General features: G+C 32.9%; 1 long non-coding RNA gene across 1 annotated transcript in view; it reads right to left on the bottom strand.

Annotated features, from left to right (window-relative positions):
* Positions 1 to 956: 956 nt before the first annotated feature.
* Positions 957 to 11,312, bottom strand: part of LOC138857998 (uncharacterized) — a 42,575-nt gene continuing 32,219 nt past the window's right edge. Inside the window, exon 3 of the long non-coding RNA XR_011397254.1 lies at positions 957 to 1,941. This is a non-coding gene — a long non-coding RNA (uncharacterized lncRNA). The remainder of the gene's footprint in view (positions 1,942 to 11,312) is intronic.

The following is an 11,312-nucleotide window of genomic DNA, read 5'->3' as shown; positions in this document are numbered from 1 at the left end:
TGAAGTTAAAACACGCCTGAATAGATGGTTGGAGATACTAAATAAATTGCTATGAAGTAATCAATTATCTCTTAACATAGACTAGTCAACATACATTACTTTTGGCAGTTATTGTAATAGTATACCTGTCAATTATATACTAAATATAAAGAACATAGAACTCACAAGAGTAGATTACAGCAAATATCTGGGTCTGTACTTTGATACACATATGAAATGGAATTTTCATGCGAACGAGCTGGCCAAAAATATCTGACTTTGCTTTCCTCACCAATGGGTTGACATACCAATCTTAAAACTATATACTATGGATTTTTCGAAAGTGTAATCAATTACGGAATAATTGCCTGGGGTGGAGCCTACAAAAATGCTCTGCAACCTATAACAAATATGCAAAACCGTTTATTAAAGTTCTTTGAAAACAATTATGAAACTAACTTGCCACTTGACATCAAGAAAACTTTTACTGTTAAGGCTCTAATACAATACTATGAAAAGTGTAAATCAAAATATCTTACTAAACAAGTACAAACTAGAGCTAATACTCTAACATTACCAAAAATTAAAAAGTCAATTAGCATTAAAAATTCGTATTATATAGCAATTAAGTACTTTAACATGCTTCCTAATAATTTGAAGATTCTAACATGTAATAAAAAATCTCTCCTGGATAAATAACTTATCAATATACTAAATTTTAGCTATCTATTAAGTGTTTTATTTTTGCTCTTACTTGGTATAATTTATATTTTATATGTATATTTTTGTTACGCAATATTTAATGTAATATACTATGCTAGAATATTTATAATATTAGGAAATAAGCTGTTAATTATATTGTATTTCCGTTTCTTTACTTTTTCGTTATATAGCTCTTTATGAGAGTAACTTTTCAATTCGCTCAGCGTTGTTCTTCCTGATAGCTAGCAGCTACTAGCAGTTAAGAAACAAACTAATTATTGGGTTCAAAACTTAGCTCGTTTATTATGAAAAACATCACAAACCAAACCTTTACAATTTTTATTGTTACAATCAATAACATATCAGTTGAAAACCGTCAATATATCTAACGCCAATTTTCCAAAGACTGGAAAAACATTTCAAATACTTTAATAATTATTCTGCAAAAGAACCACAAAAGTCTGCCAATAATCCAATTTCCAGCTTTGAAACTCCCTCTTATAAAAACCACCTCTATCTACTCAAAAAATTAAATCAAAACATTTTTCAGGTTCGCGGAAAAATCCTAATATGTTAATGGTAAAAGATTTTCATTAACAAAAAATTTAATTGTTGTTATTTTTCCTTTCACTTTTAAGAGAGTTTATTTTGAAGATAAGAACCATAATTAGACGAAATGATGCAGGAAATGTTAAGCGTGCGTATCAGAATGTACCGGGTATAATTGAGCAAATTAAACAAAAAACAAATAAGGAATGGCTAGTCCACAATTGTTCTGTATTATTGCTGTTTGGTTCTACCCGAAGATACGTTTGTTACTTTCTCTTTTAGTCATGTTTGAATCAGCGTTGCCGTTTTGGTTCGATCGGACCAAAATTGATAGTTTCATCGCCTTTGGTAGTTTGGTTGATATGGTTTTTGTAGGCAATATTACTTATTTACATTGAACCAAAAAAATTGTGCAGGACAATGGTTTGATTTTGAAATGACTTATCTCCTAAACTCTCAAAAATTTTGAGTTGTATCAAAAAGTGAGAAAAAGGTGAGATTAGTTTTCATAATGTAATTGAAAAAGATTTTTAAAAATTAAGTTTTCTTCAAAAAATTAAAAAATTCAAATTAACTCAATTTCGGAAAACCAAAAAAAAAAGTTTATACAGTTTGCAGAAATTGACATTTTAACCATCTTGAATAAAAATGAATACTTTGTATGTATCTGTTAGCCGTCATCAGACCCAAATGAATTAAATTTGGACTCATCTGTAAAAAATAAAGAATACCAAAATTCGTTACCTTAATTCAGATATACTCTTTGAAATATAATAAACGTGTATGTAGGTGTTCGGCAAGAGATAACAAGAAGCATCCTGTAATGGTACGGAGTGCAGTAGAAGGTGCGTTAAAAAGTAAACAGTAAAAAAGTAACAAAGTAAACTCTAGTGGCGCCATCTAGTGTGTTAGAATCTGCTATCCTTTATCGACTTCCAGTAAAAATTTCATGACATTTCTTCTATTGGAAGTGAAGTTATTGCGTTTTAAGTGTCAGTATGTCTTTGCCATCGGCGCGAAAACGAGCTTCGAACAAACATTAAATTTTGTTTTTTAAATTGGTAAAACTTTTACCGAAACGTTTTAATTGATGAAACAAGTTTATGGCGATGATTGCCTATCCCGTAGCATAGTGCACGAGTGGTTTCAACGTTTTCAAAGTGATCGTGAGGACATAAATGAGAAATGAGCCGAAACTCAAGAAATCGCGCCTAGAGAAGTCAAAAGTGAAGACAATGCTGATTTGTTTTATGATTCCAAGGGTATTGTCCACAAATAATTTGTTTCACCCGGCCAAAACGTTAATGCGGTATTCTGCTTTGGATTTTGAAGCGTTTGGTGCGCCGTATTCGACGTATTCGGCCCGAATATCGCGAAGATGGGAGTTGGCGTTTATTGCACGATAATGCGCCGTCTCATCGATCGACTCTTGTGGCCGATTATTTGACCAAAAATCACATTTTAACAATCAATCACTCCCCGTATTCACCTGATATGGCACGTTACCGATGAAAGGAAAGCGTTATGCAGACGTATAGGCCATTCAAAAGGCTTGCACCGGCATACTGGCGGCCTTACCGGGCAACGAGCCAAAACACTGGTTCGACATACTTTTGGACCGTGCAAAAAGCTGTATTAAAGCAGAAGGAGACTATTTTGAATAAAGTTAATTGATTTTGCCGATAAAACCATTTTTTCTGTCTTTTTTTTTAAAGTCCTGTTTACTTTGGAACCCACCTTGTATTCTCATACGAAGAAGCTTCTCGTCTGCATTTCCCTACATCCAGACGACCATATCAGAGCAACGTAGTTGATGACCTACCGGCCGATTGCCTTGCACGTTGCCAATAACGTTTTTTTGTTCTTCCCCCAGGAGCTGCTGACTAGCGCCTTGAGGACTTTGTTGCGGATCTGTACTTTGGCATTAATCTCGGTCGTATAGAAGGTTATAAAATCTTAAGGTTGTTGACAGTCACAATTTTAACGCCATCGACTGTGATATCAAGATTAAGTTTGTACTGCTTCGTCCAGCTCGTTAATATGGTCGCTATGGATTTAATTGATTAGAGTGTCAGGCTCCTTGTAGAGAAGAAGTAAGAAAGCGATGAGATAGCTGTTTACTTTCGATCACATGCCATCGATTCCATTGCCTGACGTCAATATCGTACAATCATCTGCATATGAGGTGATGGGAGTTCCTTCTGGCTGTTGGGGGAGTCTCGCAATACAGAAGTTAAACACTAGAGGGGAAAGGACACTGCCCTGCGGAACCCCCTGTTTAATTCTTCATAACATAGAATTTTGACAACTTGACAATCTTTTATAAGGGTTAATGCTCGCCTCACCTTCAAAGCGAAAATTCCGAAGGAAGTGGTTAAAAATATTCGATTGGCTTGTGGAAAAGGAAAGGTGTGGATGTAGCTAAAATGACCTCTGAGGTTTTTATTTATGTACATATTTTTCTAAATATGAAGTGAAATAAAACCTAATGTTTTGATGATAAGAAAATTTGGTAGTTTCGCAACAGATTTGGTATTTCTCAGATTTTCATCTGACATCTTGATTTTTTTTTAAATTTACTTTTTACTTTTAATAATACGCTTAAAACCAAAAAACGATCCGTTCCCTCGACAGTCGCGACTACGTAACAACAACAACCCCTCAGAGGTCGATAAGTTTTTCCATATGTCTCAAATATACTTTTCCTGCATTTATGGAAAGTTAAGAAGGAAAAAACATAATTCTCATGCTAAGTGCATAATTCTCTAGGCTAAATTGGGAAACACTCGTAGTTTTATTCATTTGAATAAAAAAAGTTAGCTGGGGATGATTAATTTGTAAAAGGGCACTGACGGGAGAAATGTATACCTTTTGATAATGTGTTATACAAACAAACCTAAAACAACTGAACAAAAATATTTAATATAAGGATACTTTTCAAATCTTTATACAAAAACGAATTTTTGCACATTTTTCTGCAGTTTACTTTAAATTTAAACTTAAAGACAAATTTTCAATCAATAATTATTTTATTAAATCCATTAAAATAACTTTGTCGTGAAATCTCATGATCAATCATGATTTATAGATCGTACCACTACGTCCGGTTGGCAAGGATTAAATTTTATACTATAAGGGCGATGTGAAGATCAATAAGACGACATGAACTGTGTTATACAATATAAATGGTAGGCCTCGATAATTATCTCACTCGCAGTCCTTATACAAAAAGTTGTAACCGACGCTGTTTAAGCAGAGAACTTAAAACAATGAGAAGGTGCAAATTGAATTTTGTATGATGCTCGATTGGTTGACTGAAAATTTGAGATCAAGGAGTTCACCACTTTCTGTTTAGTTTTGCTGTTATTTAACAGAAATGAGAATTTTTAACAACGTTCTCTGACAAAATACGTATCTACCAATATAAAGAGACAAATGAAATGAAATGAATGAGAAAACAAGAAATACAAATGCCATTTGTCGATTTACAATTCAAGAAACTTTTTAAAGAAAATATTCAATATTCCTCTGATTTATGTATACAGTAAACCCCGGTTAAGTATCACTCCTCCAATCCCTCTTATCTGCCGGTGTCTTGCTGCATCTCACTTTTTGTTCTTAATTTTTTAAAGAAAACGGTAATTTTTTTTTAAATACATAGATATAATTTTTTTTGGTACCACTCGCTTAAGTACCACAATCGCTTATGTACTACAAAGCGCAAAAAATCTGCATCTTTGGTTTTGGCACTTAACCGGGATTGACTGTATTTGTCCCACAGTAAGTACGTTCGAATTTTTTGTACACACATTGACTTTGCACTTGCCCATATGCGATGTATGTTTGTAAGAGTGTGTATGGCACATCTCGGATTTTCTACCAACAACACAATGTTGTGACGCTTTGTCGTCGCGTCAGTTCTTCGACAGATTGACTCTTTGACATAAAAGCAAAAAATGTGTCAACGGAGATTTCACATGAAGTAATGAGTGTACATATCTACATACAAATGTGTAAACGAAATAATATTATATATGTATGTCCTGTTACATATGTTTACACATGCATTTGAAAAGAAAAATTGAAGCATGAATGTAAAATACCGACGGCAAAACACAATTCTGTACTTTTATGACTCCATAATGGTGTCAAGTACAATTAATGAATTATTTTAAGAAATATATCAAAATACTTTATTAGTAATAATTTAGAAGTATTTTGATATATTTCTCATAATAAAGTAAAAATGAATTAACATAAAATAATTTGAAAAATAATAAATAATAGTTCAATAAAAGGGAATATATTTCAAATGGCATATCAATATGCCCAGTTTTGCTCACATATTATATTCTCTTCAATATTCGTCGGTTGGTTATGTTAAGAGAGCGTATGTGTACAGATTCACCGCTGTTATAAAAGCGAAAAATGTTATTTGTTTCTCGTGCATCTGTGGTGAACTCCTTGATAAATTCTCATTGTTTTAAGTTCTCTGGTTTAAGAGTTATTAGCTTGGTTTCTTTAAATTTTTTTTGGTTGTTTTGAACCAATTAATATTAACCACCTAATATGAATGTAATATTTATTTAAAATTTTGATATAACAATGATTTTACAGATATTAAAAATACACACACTTTCATCACTGCCAAAAAGAGTTATATATTTGGAGTCAAACGACCAACGAAAGTCACTATTGACAACATTGATCTCTGCTAATTAACTGCAACGCGATAAGAAAAGCAACAGTGATGGGTGGATGAGCTAAAGAATCAACTATGAACAAGTAAGGAAGGCATATATTAGTTCACGTCAGCTAAAATTGTATTTAAAAAATCTTCAAATGAGTTGATATCACAACTCAACCGAAGGGGCAAGATTAAATATATATTGATTTGCTGTAGAAAACGTCAACCAGAGGATCGGAATTGCTTATATTAGGGATATTAGGTTTAGACCATATTCATATTTTGCGGTATACCACATAATTTTTAAGAAATCATGTCCACTGAATTTCATTAAAATATCATACTTGTTGACCAACATAAACGATTTAAAGTCAGCTGGAAAGTCAAAAAAAATATACAATATATACAAGGGAATATTGGGACAAAAGCAACATCTGGGCTTATTTCATTAACTTTTGGCATTTCTCAAGGTATAATCTAGAATAGCCCCACATTCGGCATAAGGTTTGTAAGAATAACGAAAATTATTATATGTAGTTTATGGGAGTTGGAGTTACTCGTAGACTAATTTCACATATTTTCGGCATTAAACTATAGCATATCCAATATTATACTTTCAGTTAATTTTGCTAAGATATATATCTTACATATTGACCAATATACGAGGTTTGTTCAAAAAGTATCGCGAATATTGTATTTCTTAAGAAAGTGTTTATTTATTCATGAATATCTATTTTGTCTCCCTTCAAAGTAATCACCCCTAGATATATAGGGTATACACAAGGTGTCATATTGTGTCATATTGTCTTATTTTTTTATGACTGTCATATCAACACTGTTGTTGTTTCCCATGCAAAATTGAAATACGACAAATACAACACGGCGGGGTATGTTTTTTGAGTGTGCTATTCTATCAGCTATATCTGTTTACTTTTTTTTATTGTTGACGTTTAGGTGTCTAATATTGATAAAATAAATAAATTTCATCAATTTCCTTAATAATAATTAATAATCAGGTAAATAAAATTGAAGAAAAGTGATATATTGTGGTTGCAATGTAAACCAAAATGCCGGCGGTTCAACATAAAAAAGCTTTAATTTTATTTTTGTCACTTTCTTATGGCATTTTTGTATTCTTAGTTTATCACTACCAGCTAATGAAGTGAAGAATTATTACAGAACATGACATACAACAATTAAGGGGTGCTCACAAGTGTCGTATTTTTTAAGACAATTAAAATACGACATAAGACATAAGACGAGGCTTGTGAATTGCCCAATAATGCACTTTTATCAGCATTTTTTCCAATCCTCAAAGCACTTACAAAAGTCATTTTTTGTGATCTTGTTCAGCTCCTCCTTCGATGCAGTATATATCTCCTCAATCGTAGCGTAGCGTCGTCCTTTCATAGGCCTCTTTAGCTTTGAGAACAAAGAAAAGTCAAAGAGAGACAAGTCTGGGGAATTCGGTGGCACTGCTTAAATGTTGTTTTTGCGGCACTATTTAAATGTTGTTTTTGGTCAAATACGAGGTTTATTCAAAAAGTATCGTGAATTTTGAATTTTCGCGGGCTACGTGTATTCGCGGGCTACGTGTATTCGCGAGAATACCCATATCAATCACGCATGGAACAGATGGTATCCATATCAACAAAGCAACAACGATATTACCCAATATGTATGCTACACAACTACATCAGGTAACAAACTGCATTCTTGTAGTTTTAAGTAAAGTATAAATAGGAATGTAAAAAGTTATACCACGTCTTTAGCAATATGTATCTTGTCTTGTATACATTATTGTACTTAGAGTAATACAAATCAAGAACACTCAATACACGTGTTGTTTTAAGTTAAAAGTATATTAAGTGGCGCCTAACGTGGGGCTGCAACAATAAGGATTTGGTTAAAAGTAACAATTACAACTAACCTACAACTAAAATTGGCTCTGGTGGAAGCGGGCATTCTTAGTGCTCCAGCTCCAGTTTCGGAACAACTATGTAATTACACTAATCAGAGCCAAGTGGATTTAAACATTTTCATATCACTAAACACATTTACTGGAGATCATTACGAATATAGAAATTGGAGAAAGATGGCTATCACACTAATGGATAGCATAAAATTATTCGAAAGCTATAATATATGTACACATATGCATTTATGATACGCGGTAAAAAAACTAGAAAAGCAGCACAGATATAACTTAAAAATAATACTAAACATAACTTTTATGCTATAATCGATCGATTAGACGACTCATATGCTGATCAGCGACCATTATACGAGTATGTGTTAGAGGAGTAAATGATGAAAATCCGTCAGCTCAATAATCCTCTACATCTATTATGACCAACTATACCAAGCATTAAATGTCATACTCTACGGAGCATAGCGACAAAAAATGCTCTCTACCCTCGCGCTTGCTCAATGTTAGCTGCAGCATACGGTATAGCTCGCACGATGCAACACGACTCTCACTATCAGCAGCTTGAATATATACCTAGAGCATCTCATCAAACGCTACAAAAAACAAGTAAGGAAGGGCTAAGTTCGGATGTAACCGAACATTTTATACTCTCGCAAAGTTAAATGGCATATTCGTTTGAGACTTCTTTATATATTTTAATAATTAGAAGTAGGAACTGTTGCTTTAGTTATTTACTTTTCACTCACAGTGAAAATAATTAGAGCAATTTGTAAACTAAATTTACTCAAATTATGAGAAATCGTTCTTGTGCTTTTTGTATACGCTTATAATTGATTTTATATAGAATGCATTACAACTGTATTGAGAAGTATGAAAAGAAATCGTTTTTGGACAATGAATAACATTTTTTATTTATTATATCGATATTATTATAAATGTTTAGCTTAAAAATAATAAATATTAACAACTTTAAAAATGATATGATATTATTATATTAATTTGTATATAATATTTACAATATTAAACATAAATTTTTGTAGAGATTCTTATACATATATCCAAATTACATTTCTTTTTTCCTTATACTATTTAATTTCTATCATATATTTATACAATAATGTCATATATAATAACAAATTATATATATAATTGAAATTTTCTTAATTAGATAATTTACATATTTTTCTTAAAATTGTCTTAAAAACTACTGTCAAAATTCCTATACCATTCCAATTCGATTATATTTGGAACAAAAAAATGAAGAACTATTGCGCTAAGTCTAAAAACTTCAGTTCAAAATAGAGACACAAATACTGTCATGATAGCTGTGTACTGTCTCAAAAGTAATTGCATTTACACGGGAAGGATCCATGTTTGAAAATGCCCAATCAATTTGTGTACCGGCAGGTGTAGTTGAATATTCTGCACCAAGCAGGGAACTAAAGTTTTTTTCTTGGATCAGATTTCTTATTGCAGTCCCTGCAGACTTAAACAAATGTTAAAATATCTAACAATTTGCACATTTTGATTGCCTAACTCAGAAGTAAGGACTTCCTGAAGTTCTACAATTAATTGTCTGACAGAGAAAGCTGAATTTCTATATAGAACCAGAATATTAATATTGAAACATTTAAACAAAACCGCTTCTAAAACTTTGCGGCCTGAATAAATTTTCTTTACAGCCTTTGATTCTATAGAGCAAGCAATACTATGCTTTGCATATATTATAATGCCCCGTTTATTTCTGTTGGTTGTTTCGGTGCTATCTATCCTCAGCTCGTTAATTGGAGTAAATCCTGGTATATCAAAACTTTCGCAAGGATAACTCCAAGTTTCTACAAAACATAAAATATCTGAAGATATCATCAAACGGTCGCTTTTTATATCAATAATGTGAGCGTGAAGACTCTGAACATTATGGAATAAAATTTGATGTCCTGATGTTCGGGAAATCATAAAATTGAAACTTGTTGTCAAAGCTTTATTTGTGTTCAATTCCCTCAGTTCCCTAAATACGGGATCCGATTCAGAAAATTTGTTAGGAGGAATAAAATTTCCTATGATGAATAGACCTTCTGCAGAAGTAGCTCGACTACAAGCGACATATATTGAAGCTCTAGGCATTCTGGGTCGAGTATGAACTACAACTTTATTATATGTGGCACCCAGACTTTTATGAATAGTTATTCCCTCAGCCGGAACAACTGGAAACCGATTTCTTTTAATTGAAATTTGTTCATTTCTTTTATATTGAAAAGATTTTAGAACTTTTTCAATTGGTGTCCAAGAACTTTCTAGAGGATGAGGCTTTTTTGATCGTGCTATCAAACCAACAGAAGTTTTAGTGTCAATTCATAGGGCAGTCCCTGCGTTTCAGAAGTTTTGAAAAGTTTAACTCTTTCCAAAATATTATCATTTTCAATTATACCAATTCCTTTGGCTTTTGAAAGGAAAGCTTCTGTTGGGATTCGACTGAGCTTAAGGGCATTGAAATTATTTGTCTCTTCATTGGACCAAAATAAATGTATGGCATCATCGGGAACTTCTTCGAAATTAACTACTCGAGTTTCAATGAGTGATATGTCCTCATTTGTCATAGTACCAGGTGCCATATGATTTAATGCAATTGCAAATGCCTGATCCTCCCGTTGTCTCATTATCTCTGTTAATTCACAACGGGGAACCAACTACAGTGCTGTATGCATCATTGGGATTAGGAGAGAATATCCATCTATCTCCAACAGGTGAGAGTTGCTTCAAATCACCAAACACTATGATCGGTATACCACCGAAGGGGCTGTCTGTTTTGAAAATTTGTTTTAATCTCGAGCACCTACCAGCGATATTTCATCAATTATGATTAATTTTAAATCGATAAGTCTGGAATACAATGAATTAACTGTGTCATTGCTAAGTGGCCTCAACTCTCTATTCAACTGATTAACAGGTAAAGAGAATATTGAATGAAGGGTCATTCCACCTATTCCGAATGCTACTTTACCCGTAGGTGCGCACAGAAGAACTTTTAAGGAACTTGGATTGGATCCAGGTGTAGAATTGTAACGATGGTTAAGAGCTTGATATATTGCAGATATCAAACGACTCTTTCCTACCCCTGCACCGCCGCCAATGAACTCATAAAATGGGAGATTTGTTTTTAGGTGGTGCATCAAATGTGTCAAATAGGTTCTTTGCTTAGTATTTAGACTTTGAACTAAAGAAAATAATTCCTCAACTGGAATTAAAGGGGGTAGTTTAATAAGTCTAATATCGCAATCAGATTCAGTGCCATTATCTGTTGAATCTTCGCCATGCAAGTCAAGCAAATTTATATTTCGGTTTATTTCTGGAAGTGCCAATACTCTGAACTCATTTTCCACGATAGGTAGTTCATTTTGAGCACATTCGTCCAAGTCTATTTCATTATAAAGACTTTCTAGAACATTTTCAAGTTCTCTTTGCTCA

The sequence above is a fragment of the Bactrocera oleae genome, chromosome X (genome assembly GCF_042242935.1).
Source record: "Bactrocera oleae isolate idBacOlea1 chromosome X, idBacOlea1, whole genome shotgun sequence".
NCBI lineage: Eukaryota > Metazoa > Arthropoda > Insecta > Diptera > Tephritidae > Bactrocera > Bactrocera oleae.
The sequence above is the reverse complement of the archived record's forward strand: the minus strand, read 5'-3'. Positions and strand labels throughout refer to the sequence as shown.